The 20,094-nt window shown below is 54.7% G+C and overlaps 4 non-coding genes across 4 annotated transcripts; 2 read left to right on the forward strand and 2 right to left on the reverse strand.

Moving 5' to 3' along the window:
• Nucleotides 1-2,923: 2,923 nt before the first annotated feature.
• LOC126330539 (small subunit ribosomal RNA) lies at nt 2,924-4,816 on the forward strand. Its single transcript, XR_007562985.1, has one exon. It is a non-coding gene; the product is annotated as a small subunit ribosomal RNA (ribosomal RNA).
• A 371-nt stretch (nt 4,817-5,187) lies between these two features.
• On the forward strand, nt 5,188-5,342 carry LOC126330534 (5.8S ribosomal RNA). The gene has a single exon (XR_007562980.1). It is a non-coding gene; the product is annotated as a 5.8S ribosomal RNA (ribosomal RNA).
• Nucleotides 5,343-13,033: 7,691 nt separating this feature from the next.
• Nucleotides 13,034-13,188, reverse strand: LOC126330537 (5.8S ribosomal RNA). Its single transcript, XR_007562983.1, has one exon. It is a non-coding gene; the product is annotated as a 5.8S ribosomal RNA (ribosomal RNA).
• Nucleotides 13,189-13,559: 371 nt separating this feature from the next.
• On the reverse strand, nt 13,560-15,452 carry LOC126330540 (small subunit ribosomal RNA). The gene has a single exon (XR_007562986.1). It is a non-coding gene; the product is annotated as a small subunit ribosomal RNA (ribosomal RNA).
• Nucleotides 15,453-20,094: the final 4,642 nt, after the last annotated feature.

Below are 20,094 nucleotides of genomic sequence, written 5' to 3' on the forward strand. Positions count from 1 at the left end.
CACGTTGTCCCTTAACCTAACCCACGTTGTCCCTTAACCTAACCCACGTTGTCCCTTAACCTAACCCACGTTGTCCCTTAACCTAACCCACGTTGTCCCTTAACCTAACCCACGTTGTCCCTTAACCTAACCCACGTTGTCCCTTAACCTAACCCACGTTGTCCCTTAACCTAACCCACGTTGTCCCTTAACCTAACCCACGTTGTCCCTTAACCTAACCCACGTTGTCCCTTAACCTAACCCACGTTGTCCCTTAACCTAACCCACGTTGTCCCTTAACCTAACCCACGTTGTCCCTTAACCTAACCCACGTTGTCCCTTAACCTAACCCACGTTGTCCCTTAACCTAACCCACGTTGTCCCTTAACCTAACCCACGTTGTCCCTTAACCTAACCCACGTTGTCCCTTAACCTAACCCACGTTGTCCCTTAACCTAACCCACGTTGTCCCTTAACCTAACCCACGTTGTCCCTTAACCTAACCCACGTTGTCCCTTAACCTAACCCACGTTGTCCCTTAACCTAACCCACGTTGTCCCTTAACCTAACCCACGTTGTCCCTTAACCTAACCCACGTTGTCCCTTAACCTAACCCACGTTGTCCCTTAACCTAACCCACGTTGTCCCTTAACCTAACCCACGTTGTCCCTTAACCTAACCCACGTTGTCCCTTAACCTAACCCACGTTGTCCCTTAACCTAACCCACGTTGTCCCTTAACCTAACCCACGTTGTCCCTTAACCTAACCCACGTTGTCCCTTAACCTAACCCACGTTGTCCCTTAACCTAACCCACGTTGTCCCTTAACCTAACCCACGTTGTCCCTTAACCTAACCCACGTTGTCCCTTAACCTAACCCACGTTGTCCCTTAACCTAACCCACGTTGTCCCTTAACCTAACCCACGTTGTCCCTTAACCTAACCCACGTTGTCCCTTAACCTAACCCACGTTGTCCCTTAACCTAACCCACGTTGTCCCTTAACCTAACCCACGTTGTCCCTTAACCTAACCCACGTTGTCCCTTAACCTAACCCACGTTGTCCCTTAACCTAACCCACGTTGTCCCTTAACCTAACCCACGTTGTCCCTTAACCTAACCCACGTTGTCCCTTTGCCTAACATAGTTCACTGCTCGGAATCTCTGGTGTCGTTGTTATCCTCATGTAGATGTCTTGCGAGTGTTGCTTACTTTCCACATATTCCCGCTATCCACTGTCAATTGTACTGCAATAGGACTATATCGCCCCCCCCCCCCTCCCTCTGTCCCCCTCTTTGTGTCTCTGTCCTCTCAAGCTGGTCGGTCTGGCGTTTGAGTGTTAAATGAGCCTCGCAGCTGTTCAGTTGCATTCAGATGTCGACGCCCTCAGTGTACGTCGTGGTATGGTCTGTGTCCATTGTCCGCTGATGTCGTACGCGTAACCCACACGCTGTACCGATCATCGGTCGTTACGTACAGAGTGAAGTAGTGTGATACGTGTGACCGTACGCTGGCTGTGCCCAACGGTGTCGAATCTCAATTTCCATATGATGTGCTCGATGCTACTTGTCTCGTCTCCCAATAACAGCTAGGTTGCACTGTGGTACGCCGTAGAGGCGTGTGGGAGGAACGTACGAACGCATTGTATGTCACCCTGGGTCGCTGGGGGTGGTGGTGCGGTGAGTCAGGTCAGGTCAGGTCAGCGTGAGCCGTCTGATGTAGTGACGCGTGTATTCCGACTTTGTCGTATTGCCTCACACAAAGTGCTACCCTGGTGGACCGCGTTCCATATCTGGGACATGCCGCAGATGCCGGTTGACAGTGGATCGCGGAAGGGACATCGCATACGTGCGCGGGCCACCTTCCACGTGTTCTCTTCTGCACATGTCGCAGTGTGTATGTGGTCTGATGTAGCGTGTCGTGACACATGACATCCTGGCATGCAAGAATTGTTGAATTCGCAAATGTAGGTGGACATCTACGTTTACTGCCCAAGATACGCAAATGAACTGGAAATCCGTTGTTGAGCGGTTGTTCACGCTGGAGGTGAATCTGTGATGGCGACGATCGGTACAGCTATTAACCGGTTGTTTCAGCGGTACCCGCCACATCCACACACGTGACTAGGCCCATGTGGGTATGAAGCGATACGCGGCGGTGGCTTGGTGGGACTGTTCCCGGCCGGTGAAGGGGGGCCGCCCGGCGTGTTGGCCGCGCGCTGCGTGGGCGCACGCGCAACAGGCGGCTGGTGGGGGGCGCCGAGTGGCAGGAGCGCCAGCCGACGGGCCCGGCAGGCGGCGCAGCTACGCTGCGGCGCACCCTGCACGCGGCGCCTGGCGGCCAAAGTTGGTTCAGCCGAGCCCGGTGCGAAGCGCGGTGGACATCTGCAGTGTGCTGGTCTGATTGAGGACTGTGTGCGTTGAGGATGCGCCGCCGCCTGGCACTCGGCGCCGCGACGCCGTCTGCTGCTCGGTCGCCCCAGCGGTTCTCGCAGGTGGTTTGTATCGCAGTTGTGCGGACGTGTTGGCGCGTGCGCTGTGCTGGGAGAGTTCGCTTCTGCACCCAAGTGGGGCTTTGCCCTTGTGTGGCGCTGGCGTTGGAGCTGCCGGTCACCATAGGTGGCGCGTGTTGTCTCCCGCCGGCAATGCCACGACAGCACGCTCCCGGGCCTCTGTCGGCAGCGGCAAGCTCAGTTGGGAGCAAGGGTGTTCTCACTAAAACCGTCTACTCGCCTAACTCCGGGCGATTGCGCCTCTCTCGAAACCGACCAAGTACCTAGGACGGCGCTGCGCGCCGCCGGGACCTGAGAGGGTTTCGAGGTGTATCGTGCAGGGGAGCTCGGCCTCCTCCTGTTTGCAGAATAATTGAGCGGACGCTTGCGTGTTCGCGCGGGCCCCCGGGACACACTCCCGGGCGGCCGGCTGCTCAGCTCTAGTTGACGCAGCTCCCTGGTTGATCCTGCCAGTAGTCATATGCTTGTCTCAAAGATTAAGCCATGCATGTCTCAGTACAAGCCGCATTAAGGTGAAACCGCGAATGGCTCATTAAATCAGTTATGGTTCCTTAGATCGTACCCACGTTACTTGGATAACTGTGGTAATTCTAGAGCTAATACATGCAAACAGAGTCCCGACCAGAGATGGAAGGGACGCTTTTATTAGATCAAAACCAATCGGATTGGCTTGTCTGGTCCGTTTGCCTTGGTGACTCTGAATAACTTTGGGCTGATCGCACGGTCCTCGTACCGGCGACGCATCTTTCAAATGTCTGCCTTATCAACTGTCGATGGTAGGTTCTGCGCCTACCATGGTTGTAACGGGTAACGGGGAATCAGGGTTCGATTCCGGAGAGGGAGCCTGAGAAACGGCTACCACATCCAAGGAAGGCAGCAGGCGCGCAAATTACCCACTCCCGGCACGGGGAGGTAGTGACGAAAAATAACGATACGGGACTCATCCGAGGCCCCGTAATCGGAATGAGTACACTTTAAATCCTTTAACGAGTATCTATTGGAGGGCAAGTCTGGTGCCAGCAGCCGCGGTAATTCCAGCTCCAATAGCGTATATTAAAGTTGTTGCGGTTAAAAAGCTCGTAGTTGGATTTGTGTCCCACGCTGTTGGTTCACCGCCCGTCGGTGTTTAACTGGCATGTATCGTGGGACGTCCTGCCGGTGGGGCGAGCCGAAGGGGTGCTTTCGCGTCCCGAGGCGGACCCCGTTTAAATCCTACCAGGGTGCTCTTTGTTGAGTGTCTCGGTGGGCCGGCACGTTTACTTTGAACAAATTAGAGTGCTTAAAGCAGGCAAGCCCGCCTGAATACTGTGTGCATGGAATAATGGAATAGGACCTCGGTTCTATTTTGTTGGTTTTCGGAACCCGAGGTAATGATTAATAGGGACAGGCGGGGGCATTCGTATTGCGACGTTAGAGGTGAAATTCTTGGATCGTCGCAAGACGAACAGAAGCGAAAGCATTTGCCAAGTATGTTTTCATTAATCAAGAACGAAAGTTAGAGGTTCGAAGGCGATCAGATACCGCCCTAGTTCTAACCATAAACGATGCCAGCCAGCGATCCGCCGCAGTTCCTCCGATGACTCGGCGGGCAGCCTCCGGGAAACCAAAGCTTTTGGGTTCCGGGGGAAGTATGGTTGCAAAGCTGAAACTTAAAGGAATTGACGGAAGGGCACCACCAGGAGTGGAGCCTGCGGCTTAATTTGACTCAACACGGGAAACCTCACCAGGCCCGGACACCGGAAGGATTGACAGATTGATAGCTCTTTCTTGATTCGGTGGGTGGTGGTGCATGGCCGTTCTTAGTTGGTGGAGCGATTTGTCTGGTTAATTCCGATAACGAACGAGACTCTAGCCTGCTAACTAGTCGCGTGACATCCTTCGTGCTGTCAGCGATTACTTTTCTTCTTAGAGGGACAGGCGGCTTCTAGCCGCACGAGATTGAGCAATAACAGGTCTGTGATGCCCTTAGATGTTCTGGGCCGCACGCGCGCTACACTGAAGGAATCAGCGTGTCTTCCTAGGCCGAAAGGTCGGGGTAACCCGCTGAACCTCCTTCGTGCTAGGGATTGGGGCTTGCAATTGTTCCCCATGAACGAGGAATTCCCAGTAAGCGCGAGTCATAAGCTCGCGTTGATTACGTCCCTGCCCTTTGTACACACCGCCCGTCGCTACTACCGATTGAATGATTTAGTGAGGTCTTCGGACTGGTACGCGGCATCGACTCTGTCGTTGCCGATGCTACCGGAAAGATGACCAAACTTGATCATTTAGAGGAAGTAAAAGTCGTAACAAGGTTTCCGTAGGTGAACCTGCGGAAGGATCATTACCGACTAGACTGCATGTCTTTCGATGTGCGTGTCGTGTCGCGCAACACGCTACCTGTACGGCAGTGGCCGTGCGCCGCGTGCGGAACCACGCGTGCCTCTCAAAACTAGCGGAAGTGTTGTTGTTGTTGTTGTTGTGTGGTACGAGCGCTGAAGCTCTGGAGCGGCTGGCCTGCGGTACCTGGCGCCTGGCGCCGGTTTTGAATGACGTTCGCCCGAGTGCCTGTCCGCTCCGGTGTGGAGCCGTACGACGCCCATCGGCTGTGAGGCCGTTGGACACAAAAAAAATAGTGGAACAGGGGCCGTCAGACGCCTCAGTCCCGCAAATGCTACTGTCTTGAAAGAGACAGTGGGAGACTGAAAAGGAAAAGATCACCCAGGACGGTGGATCACTCGGCTCGTGGGTCGATGAAGAACGCAGCAAATTGCGCGTCGACATGTGAACTGCAGGACACATGAACATCGACGTTTCGAACGCACATTGCGGTCCATGGATTCCGTTCCCGGGCCACGTCTGGCTGAGGGTCGGCTACGTATACTGAAGCGCGCGGCGTTTGTCCCGCTTCGGAGACGTGGGAGTGTCGTGGTCGCCTGTGTGGCCGGCCGCGTCTCCTTAAACGTGCGATGCGCGCCCGTCGCCTGGCGGTTCGCATACCGGTACTTTCTCGGTAGCGTGCACAGCCGGCTGGCGGTGTGGCGTGCGACACCTCGTACAACGACCTCAGAGCAGGCGAGACTACCCGCTGAATTTAAGCATATTACTAAGCGGAGGAAAAGAAACTAACAAGGATTCCCCCAGTAGCGGCGAGCGAACAGGGAAGAGTCCAGCACCGAACCCCGCAGGCTGCCGCCTGTCGTGGCATGTGGTGTTTGGGAGGGTCCACTACCCCGACGCCTCGCGCCGAGCCCAAGTCCAACTTGAATGAGGCCACGGCCCGTAGAGGGTGCCAGGCCCGTAGCGGCCGGTGCGAGCGTCGGCGGGACCTCTCCTTCGAGTCGGGTTGCTTGAGAGTGCAGCTCCAAGTGGGTGGTAAACTCCATCTGAGACTAAATATGACCACGAGACCGATAGCGAACAAGTACCGTGAGGGAAAGTTGAAAAGAACTTTGAAGAGAGAGTTCAAAAGTACGTGAAACCGTTCTGGGGTAAACGTGAGAAGTCCGAAAGGTCGAACGGGTGAGATTCACGCCCATCCGGCCACTGGCCCCCGCCCTCGGCAGATGGGGCCGGCCGCCCGCGCGGAGCAATCCGCGGCGGGGTCGTGTCCGGTTGCCTTTCCACTCGCCGCGGGGTGGGGCCGTTCCGGTGTGCGGTGGGCCGCACTTCTCCCCTAGTAGGACGTCGCGACCCGCTGGGTGCCGGCCTACGGCCCGGGTGCGCAGCCTGTCCTTCCGCGGGCCTCGGTTCGCGTCTGTTGGGCAGAGCCCCGGTGTCCTGGCTGGCTGCTCGGCGGTATATCTGGAGGAGTCGATTCGCCCCTTTGGGCGCTCGGGCTCCCGGCAAGCGCGCGCGGTTCTTCCCGGATGACGGACCTACCTGGCCCGGCCCCGGACCCGCGCCGCTGTTGGCTCGGGATGCTCTCGGGCGGAATAATCGCTCCCGTCAGCGGCGCTTCAGCTTTGGACAATTTCACGACCCGTCTTGAAACACGGACCAAGGAGTCTAACATGTGCGCGAGTCATTGGGCTGTACGAAACCTAAAGGCGTAATGAAAGTGAAGGTCTCGCCTTGCGCGGGCCGAGGGAGGATGGGGCTTCCCCGCCCTTCACGGGGCGGCGGCCTCCGCACTCCCGGGGCGTCTCGTCCTCATTGCGAGGTGAGGCGCACCTAGAGCGTACACGTTGGGACCCGAAAGATGGTGAACTATGCCTGGCCAGGACGAAGTCAGGGGAAACCCTGATGGAGGTCCGTAGCGATTCTGACGTGCAAATCGATCGTCGGAGCTGGGTATAGGGGCGAAAGACTAATCGAACCATCTAGTAGCTGGTTCCCTCCGAAGTTTCCCTCAGGATAGCTGGTGCTCGTACGAGTCTCATCCGGTAAAGCGAATGATTAGAGGCCTTGGGGCCGAAACGACCTCAACCTATTCTCAAACTTTAAATGGGTGAGATCTCCGGCTTGCTTGATATGCTGAAGCCGCGAGCAAACGACTCGGATCGGAGTGCCAAGTGGGCCACTTTTGGTAAGCAGAACTGGCGCTGTGGGATGAACCAAACGCCGAGTTAAGGCGCCCGAATCGACGCTCATGGGAAACCATGAAAGGCGTTGGTTGCTTAAGACAGCAGGACGGTGGCCATGGAAGTCGGAATCCGCTAAGGAGTGTGTAACAACTCACCTGCCGAAGCAACTAGCCCTGAAAATGGATGGCGCTGAAGCGTCGTGCCTATACTCGGCCGTCAGTCTGGCAGTCATGGCCGGTCCTCGCGGCCGGCCGCGAAGCCCTGACGAGTAGGAGGGTCGCGGCGGTGGGCGCAGAAGGGTCTGGGCGTGAGCAGGTAAGGGAAGTCGGCAAATTGGATCCGTAACTTCGGGATAAGGATTGGCTCTGAGGATCGGGGCGTGTCGGGCTTGGTCGGGAAGTGGGTCAGCGCTAACGTGCCGGGCCTGGGCGAGGTGAGTGCCGTAGGGGTGCCGGTAAGTGCGGGGCGGCCCCACGGCCGAAGTCTCAACTGCCGGAGACGGCGAAAAGTGTGCCGAAACCGGCGAAGGTAGCCGGGCAACTGCCCAGCGGCCCAGTCGGGGAAAGCGCCAGCAGTAGCCGCGCCTCTTCACCAATGTCGGGTGCCGAGAGACGCAAGTCCCGGACACGACGGAAGAAGCGGAAACCGAACAAGCAGCCGGACTCGGCGCAGGTAGCCGGACAACAGCCTGGCGGCCCAGTCGATGACGGCACGTCCCGATACAAGGCAAGCCCAAGCGATCTTGCGACCGTGAAGCTTATCGCGACGCGGCTCGAGGACGTCCTGAAGCTCGTGGACGACTCTCTAAAACCGGGACAACTGGTCGAGGAGGGAAATCTGGGGGACTTTAAGAGACAACTGAGAGCTAAGTTGTTTGATTGGGCCATGGCGCAGTCGGCCCTCACCGGAAGGGTGGAAGCCTTGGAGGAGGAGCTGGCGAGGACGAAGGCGGTGCCCACGGCGCCACCCAAGACCTTTGCACAAGTTGCCGCCGCTCCACCCATACCAGAACGGAAAACGCAGGCGATGATAACCAAAGCCCTGACTGAGAAGGCAACGCTCTTCATCAAGTCCAAGGGCAATGAAACTGGCGCAGAAGTGAGAAAGAAATTCACCTCCCTGGTCAAGCCTGAGGTTGAAGGTGTGAAGTTCTCACGGGTCGCCACAAACGGCCCGACGCTCATCGTAGATGTGGCGTCTGAGACTGATCGCCAGAAGCTTCTAGCTAACAACAAACTGACAGAAGCACTCAAGTGCGAACTGCCGAAAAAGCTCAATCCGCAGATAATCATATATCATGTACCATGTGTCATGAAGAATGAAGCTGTGGTTGAGCTAACTCGAAAGCAAAACGACCTTGGAGGACTTTCCGAAACACAGTTTCGCCAGGAGTTTAAGCCGAAGTTCCGGACTGGGCCAAGGGGCAGACAAACATCACATCTCGTGGTGGAAGTAAGCCCCAGACTCAGAGTCGCGATTCTGAGGCAGAAGCGACTGTACATGGGCTTTGAGTCCATGCCGGTTGACGACTACCTGGACTTAGTCGTTTGCACGCGGTGCCAGGATGTGAACCACTCGGTAAGGTTCTGCAAGCAGGACCCGAGTATAATAACATGTGGGCACTGTGGCGAGAACGGCCACATGAGGAAGGACTGTAGAAAAGCGGGGGACCGAGCGGTCTGTATCCCGTGCAAAAAGCGTAATCGCACATGCGAAACGCCAGGCAAAGAGTGTGCCTACTACAGGATTCTCACTCAACGCAAAATCCAGCGGACAGACTATGGGAGACAAGACCTCTCGTCAACCGTCTCCATTCCGGCCGCTACCTCTCCTGTCCCCGACCGGACTGTGAAAAATCACAATGCCAATGTCGGTTAAGATAGGACAGCTGAACTGCGCGCGAACGCAAGCGGTGATGCAGGAGGTACGACGCCGAGCGGAGGAGGAGTCTCTAGACATATTATGTCTGCAAGAGCCCTACTCTAGGGACGGAAAGATCCGATATATGCCGACAACAGCTCAGATCCTGGCTGGGGGAGAGCATCCTATGGCAGCAATTGTTGTGCTAAATCGTTCCTTCAGAGCAGTCAAAGTGGCGCACCTAAGCAACAGATGCATGGTGTTAGCTGAGATAAATACTGGCGATTTCACCTTTTTCGTGCTAAATATGTACTTTCAGTACAGGCACAGAGAAAGACCGTATATCGACCAGTTAAAAGAGGCGGTTGGGTTCTACCGCAATGACTTGCTGATTTGCACAATGGACGCAAATGCCATGTCACCCCTATGGCACAGTGACATCACGCCTCTTGGTGCTCGACGCGCCGCCAGGCGAGGTGAGAGACTCGCTGAAGCAATTCACGAGCTCAGACTAGAAGTGCTGAACCGACCAAACTTCCCACCAACTTTCGAAGGCCGCCGTGGAGCGACCTCGAATATCGATGTGACACTGAAGAGTGCACACGAGCATCTCCGTGCGGAGAACTGGAAGGTATGGCGGGGAATGACACTAAGTGACCACAATCTGATCACATTCACTGTAGCCTATGATGGGGAGCCTCCTCCTGAAGACCAGGTGAACGGCACCGTCAAGTACAACTGGCGAAAGGCTAATTGGGATCGACTAAGAGGTAATCTAGTGATACCGAATTGGCCAATGGATCGCGTTGTGGACGTTGACAAAGCTGCAGAAGATCTGACGGCGGCCATACAGACAGCAGCAACAGGCGCAGTCCCGTTGGCCCACACAGGGAAAATGCCTAAGGCACCTTGGAACCCTGAGCTGCAGCGTCTCCGACGCGAATGCAGAAGAGCGCGGCGGCATTACCAGCGCAGCATAGGCGATCACATTCGTGAGGCCACGCTTGCGCGGTACAGGCGGGCCAAAGCCGTGTTTAAGCGGGCACTGCACACAGTACGGACTGAGAGTTGGCAGTCTTTTGTTCGTGACAGTCTGGCGGCTGACCCCTGGGGTACACCGTACAAGATTGCCGTGTCAAAAGTTCGGTCACCGACGGTCCTGTCGACCCTAAGGAAGATCGATGGCAGTCACACCAAGGACTGGCAAGAGTCAGCTGAGCTCCTCATGAGTACCTTATTGCCCGACGATAGTAGCGAAGATGAGGACGAGGAACAGGGGAATTTGAGGCGACAACTCCATGAGCTGTATGCCGATGAGACGCCTGTTGCTCCGTTCACTGAACGTGAAGTTACCGCCGCAATTCTTGAATTGCGCCGTAAAAAGGCGACGGGCCATGATGGACTCGCTGCCGAGGTTCTCCAAGCCCTGTGCGCGGAGATCTGCCCTTACCTGACTAACCTCTACAATGAGTGCTTACGTCAGGGACGGGTACCAGAATCGTGGAAGTTGGCCGAAGTGGTCATTCTGAGAAAGGGTGAGGACAAGGATCCGGAAGTGCTGAAATCATACCGACCCATCTGTCTCTTGAACTCCATGGCTAAGCTCCAGGAGAAGCTCCTATGCCTTCGGCTAGAGCAACACCGGGAACTTAGGGGACGCAGTCCCGACCAATATGGATTCAGGAGGGGTCTGTGTACAGAAGATGCTATAAACAAGGCAATGTTGTTGGTGGACACATCTACAGCCAAGTACGTTGCGGGGATAATGGTTGACATCGCTGGGGCTTTCGACAACCTCTGGTGGCCGGCACTGTTCGACAGCCTAAGGAAGTTGGAATGTCCTGGGCCCCTGTACCGGTGCCTGCTAGACTACTGCCGTAACCGGCGGGCGGTTTTGCGGTGCCCGGGGCGGGCGGTTGAGAAGTCGATCACCAAGGGATGCCCACAGGGCTCGGTCTGCGGTCCCATATTCTGGGATGTAGGCCTCGAGCCTGTGTTGGCGGAACTAGGAGAACTGCGACAAGTGCGAGGCGTAGTAGCGTACGCCGATGACATCCTTCTAGTGATAGAAGGTGACTCTCGGGCAATGTTGGAAGTAAACTGCAACGCAGCGCTCAACGCCCTGCAGCAGTGGTGCCATAAAGTGAAGCTGAAGCTGTCTGCAGAGAAGACTGTGTATATCTTGCTGCGCGGCCGTTTGGCACGTGGCCCTGTACTCCGAATTGCTGGCGGTGCCAACGATGGAGCTATCAGGCGAACACGCATGGCGAGGTATCTGGGAATCCACCTCGATGAGTCCAGACTGTTCTCTGCGCATATCGAGATCGTATGTCGCAAAAGCCAGGCCCTCTTCCACAAGATAGCCAGTATTGCAAACAAGCAATACCATCTGCCATTGCAGACATTAAGGCTATATCACTCGAGCATTCTCGTGGCCATCACGGCTTACGGGTCGAGTGTATGGGCTCATAGGCTGAGACAGAGAAAACCTGCGGCGGCGATGAGGAGGCTGCAGCGCCAAGCGCTGTTGCGCCTCACTGGAGCATACAGCACGACTTCCGCCGATGCGCTACTAGTCATCACAGCAATCCCCCCACTTGACCTGCTGGTCAGGGAAAGGGGTGCGCTGTATTGGCTCCGGAAGGGAAATCCGGATGGGGTCAATAACATCTTAGGCCGACCGGCAGACAGCGCTGCTGAAGTCCGGAACTGGCTCTTTGACGAGTGGCAGCAGAGGTGGGACGCGCTCCGCACAAGCAGGCGCGTGCACCATTTTTTCCCCAACGTGAGAGAGCGGATGAGACTTCGGTTTCTGAAACCCTCACGGGGATTGGTGCATTTCTTGACAGGACATGGGCCCTTTTCCACCTACTTGTGTAGGACTGGCAAAAGAGAAACCACAGACTGTGACTGTGGCGAGGAAGGAACCCCGGAGCACACTCTGTGGGACTGTCCACAATTTGCTGAAGTACGGGAACAACTGCCCCCTAACAGAGATGTTAGAGCGCTACTCCGGAGCAGAGAGCACTGGAGAGCGCTCAACACTCTTGCGTCTGCAATATCCGCACAGGCTCTGGATCAATATTTGCAGCGGAGGGCTTTGGAACTCGTGAGGGAAAGAGCAGGAATGCTCCATGACCCCGACACGACTCCGGAGACCAGCAGCAATGATTCAGACGACGACTCATGGGCTGACGATGACTAAGTAGCGACAGACTCTAGGCCAAGAACCCGGAAATTCCGGGCTCGACGATGGGCAAGGCCTGGCTAGCCCGAGCGGGCTCTGCCCAACAGACGCGAACCGAGGCCCGCGGAAGGACAGGCTGCGCACCCGGGCCGTAGGCCGGCACCCAGCGGGTCGCGACGTCCTACTAGGGGAGAAGTGCGGCCCACCGCACACCGGAACGGCCCCACCCCGCGGCGAGTGGAAAGGCAACCGGACACGACCCCGCCGCGGATTGCTCCGCGCGGGCGGCCGGCCCCATCTGCCGAGGGCGGGGGCCAGTGGCCGGATGGGCGTGAATCTCACCCGTTCGACCTTTCGGACTTCTCACGTTTACCCCAGAACGGTTTCACGTACTTTTGAACTCTCTCTTCAAAGTTCTTTTCAACTTTCCCTCACGGTACTTGTTCGCTATCGGTCTCGTGGTCATATTTAGTCTCAGATGGAGTTTACCACCCACTTGGAGCTGCACTCTCAAGCAACCCGACTCGAAGGAGAGGTCCCGCCGACGCTCGCACCGGCCGCTACGGGCCTGGCACCCTCTACGGGCCGTGGCCTCATTCAAGTTGGACTTGGGCTCGGCGCGAGGCGTCGGGGTAGTGGACCCTCCCAAACACCACATGCCACGACAGGCGGCAGCCTGCGGGGTTCGGTGCTGGACTCTTCCCTGTTCGCTCGCCGCTACTGGGGGAATCCTTGTTAGTTTCTTTTCCTCCGCTTAGTAATATGCTTAAATTCAGCGGGTAGTCTCGCCTGCTCTGAGGTCGTTGTACGAGGTGTCGCACGCCACACCGCCAGCCGGCTGTGCACGCTACCGAGAAAGTACCGGTATGCGAACCGCCAGGCGACGGGCGCGCATCGCACGTTTAAGGAGACGCGGCCGGCCACACAGGCGACCACGACACTCCCACGTCTCCGAAGCGGGACAAACGCCGCGCGCTTCAGTATACGTAGCCGACCCTCAGCCAGACGTGGCCCGGGAACGGAATCCATGGACCGCAATGTGCGTTCGAAACGTCGATGTTCATGTGTCCTGCAGTTCACATGTCGACGCGCAATTTGCTGCGTTCTTCATCGACCCACGAGCCGAGTGATCCACCGTCCTGGGTGATCTTTTCCTTTTCAGTCTCCCACTGTCTCTTTCAAGACAGTAGCATTTGCGGGACTGAGGCGTCTGACGGCCCCTGTTCCACTATTTTTTTTGTGTCCAACGGCCTCACAGCCGATGGGCGTCGTACGGCTCCACACCGGAGCGGACAGGCACTCGGGCGAACGTCATTCAAAACCGGCGCCAGGCGCCAGGTACCGCAGGCCAGCCGCTCCAGAGCTTCAGCGCTCGTACCACACAACAACAACAACAACAACACTTCCGCTAGTTTTGAGAGGCACGCGTGGTTCCGCACGCGGCGCACGGCCACTGCCGTACAGGTAGCGTGTTGCGCGACACGACACGCACATCGAAAGACATGCAGTCTAGTCGGTAATGATCCTTCCGCAGGTTCACCTACGGAAACCTTGTTACGACTTTTACTTCCTCTAAATGATCAAGTTTGGTCATCTTTCCGGTAGCATCGGCAACGACAGAGTCGATGCCGCGTACCAGTCCGAAGACCTCACTAAATCATTCAATCGGTAGTAGCGACGGGCGGTGTGTACAAAGGGCAGGGACGTAATCAACGCGAGCTTATGACTCGCGCTTACTGGGAATTCCTCGTTCATGGGGAACAATTGCAAGCCCCAATCCCTAGCACGAAGGAGGTTCAGCGGGTTACCCCGACCTTTCGGCCTAGGAAGACACGCTGATTCCTTCAGTGTAGCGCGCGTGCGGCCCAGAACATCTAAGGGCATCACAGACCTGTTATTGCTCAATCTCGTGCGGCTAGAAGCCGCCTGTCCCTCTAAGAAGAAAAGTAATCGCTGACAGCACGAAGGATGTCACGCGACTAGTTAGCAGGCTAGAGTCTCGTTCGTTATCGGAATTAACCAGACAAATCGCTCCACCAACTAAGAACGGCCATGCACCACCACCCACCGAATCAAGAAAGAGCTATCAATCTGTCAATCCTTCCGGTGTCCGGGCCTGGTGAGGTTTCCCGTGTTGAGTCAAATTAAGCCGCAGGCTCCACTCCTGGTGGTGCCCTTCCGTCAATTCCTTTAAGTTTCAGCTTTGCAACCATACTTCCCCCGGAACCCAAAAGCTTTGGTTTCCCGGAGGCTGCCCGCCGAGTCATCGGAGGAACTGCGGCGGATCGCTGGCTGGCATCGTTTATGGTTAGAACTAGGGCGGTATCTGATCGCCTTCGAACCTCTAACTTTCGTTCTTGATTAATGAAAACATACTTGGCAAATGCTTTCGCTTCTGTTCGTCTTGCGACGATCCAAGAATTTCACCTCTAACGTCGCAATACGAATGCCCCCGCCTGTCCCTATTAATCATTACCTCGGGTTCCGAAAACCAACAAAATAGAACCGAGGTCCTATTCCATTATTCCATGCACACAGTATTCAGGCGGGCTTGCCTGCTTTAAGCACTCTAATTTGTTCAAAGTAAACGTGCCGGCCCACCGAGACACTCAACAAAGAGCACCCTGGTAGGATTTAAACGGGGTCCGCCTCGGGACGCGAAAGCACCCCTTCGGCTCGCCCCACCGGCAGGACGTCCCACGATACATGCCAGTTAAACACCGACGGGCGGTGAACCAACAGCGTGGGACACAAATCCAACTACGAGCTTTTTAACCGCAACAACTTTAATATACGCTATTGGAGCTGGAATTACCGCGGCTGCTGGCACCAGACTTGCCCTCCAATAGATACTCGTTAAAGGATTTAAAGTGTACTCATTCCGATTACGGGGCCTCGGATGAGTCCCGTATCGTTATTTTTCGTCACTACCTCCCCGTGCCGGGAGTGGGTAATTTGCGCGCCTGCTGCCTTCCTTGGATGTGGTAGCCGTTTCTCAGGCTCCCTCTCCGGAATCGAACCCTGATTCCCCGTTACCCGTTACAACCATGGTAGGCGCAGAACCTACCATCGACAGTTGATAAGGCAGACATTTGAAAGATGCGTCGCCGGTACGAGGACCGTGCGATCAGCCCAAAGTTATTCAGAGTCACCAAGGCAAACGGACCAGACAAGCCAATCCGATTGGTTTTGATCTAATAAAAGCGTCCCTTCCATCTCTGGTCGGGACTCTGTTTGCATGTATTAGCTCTAGAATTACCACAGTTATCCAAGTAACGTGGGTACGATCTAAGGAACCATAACTGATTTAATGAGCCATTCGCGGTTTCACCTTAATGCGGCTTGTACTGAGACATGCATGGCTTAATCTTTGAGACAAGCATATGACTACTGGCAGGATCAACCAGGGAGCTGCGTCAACTAGAGCTGAGCAGCCGGCCGCCCGGGAGTGTGTCCCGGGGGCCCGCGCGAACACGCAAGCGTCCGCTCAATTATTCTGCAAACAGGAGGAGGCCGAGCTCCCCTGCACGATACACCTCGAAACCCTCTCAGGTCCCGGCGGCGCGCAGCGCCGTCCTAGGTACTTGGTCGGTTTCGAGAGAGGCGCAATCGCCCGGAGTTAGGCGAGTAGACGGTTTTAGTGAGAACACCCTTGCTCCCAACTGAGCTTGCCGCTGCCGACAGAGGCCCGGGAGCGTGCTGTCGTGGCATTGCCGGCGGGAGACAACACGCGCCACCTATGGTGACCGGCAGCTCCAACGCCAGCGCCACACAAGGGCAAAGCCCCACTTGGGTGCAGAAGCGAACTCTCCCAGCACAGCGCACGCGCCAACACGTCCGCACAACTGCGATACAAACCACCTGCGAGAACCGCTGGGGCGACCGAGCAGCAGACGGCGTCGCGGCGCCGAGTGCCAGGCGGCGGCGCATCCTCAACGCACACAGTCCTCAATCAGACCAGCACACTGCAGATGTCCACCGCGCTTCGCACCGGGCTCGGCTGAACCAACTTTGGCCGCCAGGCGCCGCGTGCAGGGTGCGCCGCAGCGTAGCTGCGCCGCCTGCCGGGCCCGTCGGCTGGCGCTCCTGCCACTCGGCGCCCCCCACCAGCCGCCTGTTGCGCGTGCGCCCACGCAGCGCGCGGCCAACACGCCGGGCGGCCCCCCTTCACCGGCCGGGAACAGTCCCACCAAGCCACCGCCGCGTATCGCTTCATACCCACATGGGCCTAGTCACGTGTGTGGATGTGGCGGGTACCGCTGAAACAACCGGTTAATAGCTGTACCGATCGTCGCCATCACAGATTCACCTCCAGCGTGAACAACCGCTCAACAACGGATTTCCAGTTCATTTGCGTATCTTGGGCAGTAAACGTAGATGTCCACCTACATTTGCGAATTCAACAATTCTTGCATGCCAGGATGTCATGTGTCACGACACGCTACATCAGACCACATACACACTGCGACATGTGCAGAAGAGAACACGTGGAAGGTGGCCCGCGCACGTATGCGATGTCCCTTCCGCGATCCACTGTCAACCGGCATCTGCGGCATGTCCCAGATATGGAACGCGGTCCACCAGGGTAGCACTTTGTGTGAGGCAATACGACAAAGTCGGAATACACGCGTCACTACATCAGACGGCTCACGCTGACCTGACCTGACCTGACTCACCGCACCACCACCCCCAGCGACCCAGGGTGACATACAATGCGTTCGTACGTTCCTCCCACACGCCTCTACGGCGTACCACAGTGCAACCTAGCTGTTATTGGGAGACGAGACAAGTAGCATCGAGCACATCATATGGAAATTGAGATTCGACACCGTTGGGCACAGCCAGCGTACGGTCACACGTATCACACTACTTCACTCTGTACGTAACGACCGATGATCGGTACAGCGTGTGGGTTACGCGTACGACATCAGCGGACAATGGACACAGACCATACCACGACGTACACTGAGGGCGTCGACATCTGAATGCAACTGAACAGCTGCGAGGCTCATTTAACACTCAAACGCCAGACCGACCAGCTTGAGAGGACAGAGACACAAAGAGGGGGACAGAGGGAGGGGGGGGGGGCGATATAGTCCTATTGCAGTACAATTGACAGTGGATAGCGGGAATATGTGGAAAGTAAGCAACACTCGCAAGACATCTACATGAGGATAACAACGACACCAGAGATTCCGAGCAGTGAACTATGTTAGGCAAAGGGACAACGTGGGTTAGGTTAAGGGACAACGTGGGTTAGGTTAAGGGACAACGTGGGTTAGGTTAAGGGACAACGTGGGTTAGGTTAAGGGACAACGTGGGTTAGGTTAAGGGACAACGTGGGTTAGGTTAAGGGACAACGTGGGTTAGGTTAAGGGACAACGTGGGTTAGGTTAAGGGACAACGTGGGTTAGGTTAAGGGACAACGTGGGTTAGGTTAAGGGACAACGTGGGTTAGGTTAAGGGACAACGTGGGTTAGGTTAAGGGACAACGTGGGTTAGGTTAAGGGACAACGTGGGTTAGGTTAAGGGACAACGTGGGTTAGGTTAAGGGACAACGTGGGTTAGGTTAAGGGACAACGTGGGTTAGGTTAAGGGACAACGTGGGTTAGGTTAAGGGACAACGTGGGTTAGGTTAAGGGACAACGTGGGTTAGGTTAAGGGACAACGTGGGTTAGGTTAAGGGACAACGTGGGTTAGGTTAAGGGACAACGTGGGTTAGGTTAAGGGACAACGTGGGTTAGGTTAAGGGACAACGTGGGTTAGGTTAAGGGACAACGTGGGTTAGGTTAAGGGACAACGTGGGTTAGGTTAAGGGACAACGTGGGTTAGGTTAAGGGACAACGTGGGTTAGGTTAAGGGACAACGTGGGTTAGGTTAAGGGACAACGTGGGTTAGGTTAAGGGACAACGTGGGTTAGGTTAAGGGACAACGTGGGTTAGGTTAAGGGACAACGTGGGTTAGGTTAAGGGACAACGTGGGTTAGGTTAAGGGACAACGTGGGTTAGGTTAAGGGACAACGTGGGTTAGGTTAAGGGACAACGTGGGTTAGGTTAAGGGACAACGTGGGTTAGGTTAAGGGACAACGTGGGTTAGGTTAAGGGACAACGTGGGTTAGGTTAAGGGACAACGTGGGTTAGGTTAAGGGACAACGTGGGTTAGGTTAAGGGACAACGTGGGTTAGGTTAAGGGACAACGTGGGTTAGGTTAAGGGACAACGTGGGTTAGGTTAAGGGACAACGTGGGTTAGGTTAAGGGACAACGTGGGTTAGGTTAAGGGACAACGTGGGTTAGGTTAAGGGACAACGTGGGTTAGGTTAAGGGACAACGTGGGTTAGGTTAAGGGACAACGTGGGTTAGGTTAAGGGACAACGTGGGTTAGGTTAAGGGACAACGTGGGTTAGGTTAAGGGACAACGTGGGTTAGGTTAAGGGACAACTTGAGTTAGGTTAAGGGACAACTTGAGTTAGGTTAAGGGACAACTTGAGTTAGGTTAAGGGACAACTTGAGTTAGGTTAAGGGACAACTTGAGTTAGGTTAAGGGACAACTTGAGTTAGGTTAAGGGACAACTTGAGTTAGGTTAAGGGACAACTTGAGTTAGGTTAAGGGACAACTTGAGTTAGGTTAAGGGACAACTTGAGTTAGGTTAAGGGACAACTTGAGTTAGGTTAAGGGACAACTTGAGTTAGGTTAAGGGACAACTTGAGTTAGGTTAAGGGACAACTTGAGTTAGGTTAAGGGACAACTTGAGTTAGGTTAAGGGACAACTTGAGTTAGGTTAAGGGACAACTTGAGTTAGGTTAAGGGACAACTTGAGTTAGGTTAAGGGACAACTTGAGTTAGGTTAAGGGACAACTTGAGTTAGGTTAAGGGACAACTTGAGTTAGGTTAAGGGACAACTTGAGTTAGGTTAAGGGACAACTTGAGTTAGGTTAAGGGACAACTTGAGTTAGGTTAAGGGACAACTTGAGTTAGGTTAAGGGACAACTTGAGTTAGGTTAAGGGACAACTTGAGTTAGGTTAAGGGACAACTTGAGTTAGGTTAAGGGATAATGTGGTACAACCACAGTTAGGTTAAGGGATAATGTGGTACAACCACAGTTAGGTTAAGGGATAATGTGGTACAACCACAGTTAGGTTAAGGGATAATGTGGTACAACCACAGTTAGGTTAAGGGATAATGTGGTACAACCACAGTTAGGTTAAGGGATAATGTGGTACAACCACAGTTAGGTTAAGGGATAATGTGGTACAACCACAGTTAGGTTAAGGGATAATGTGGTACAACCACAGTTAGGTTAAGGGATAATGTGGTACAACCACAGTTAGGTTAAGGGATAATGTGGTACAACCACAGTTAGGTTAAGGGATAATGTGGTACAACCACAGTTAGGTTAAGGGATAATGTGGTACAACCACAGTTAGGTTAAGGGATAATGTGGTACAACCACAGTTAGGTTAAGGGATAATGTGGTACAACCACAGTTAGGTTAAGGGATAATGTGGTACAACCACAGTTAGGTTAAGGGATAATGTGGTACAACCACAGTTAGGTTAAGGGATAATGTGGTACAACCACAGTTAGGTTAAGGGATAATGTGGTACAACCACAGTTAGGTTAAGGGATAATGTGGTACAACCACAGTTAGGTTAAGGGATAATGTGGTACAACCACAGTTAGGTTAAGCGATAATGTGGTACAACCACAGTTAGGTTAAGCGATAATGTGGTACAACCACAGTTAGGTTAAGCGATAATGTGGTACAACCACAGTTAGGTTAAGCGATAATGTGGTACAACCACAGTTAGGTTAAGCGATAATGTGGTACAACCACAGTTAGGTTAAGCGATAATGTGGTACAACCACAGTTAGGTTAAGCGATAATGTGGTACAACCACAGTTAGGTTAAGCGATAATGTGGTACAACCACAGTTAGGTTAAGCGATAATGTGGTACAACCACAGTTAGGTTAAGCGATAATGTGGTACAGCCACAGTTAGGTTAAGCGATAATGTGGTACAGCCACAGTTAGGTTAAGCGATAAAGTTGG

This window comes from Schistocerca gregaria, unplaced genomic scaffold (genome assembly GCF_023897955.1).
Source record: "Schistocerca gregaria isolate iqSchGreg1 unplaced genomic scaffold, iqSchGreg1.2 ptg001304l, whole genome shotgun sequence".
NCBI classification, from domain to species: domain Eukaryota; kingdom Metazoa; phylum Arthropoda; class Insecta; order Orthoptera; family Acrididae; genus Schistocerca; species Schistocerca gregaria.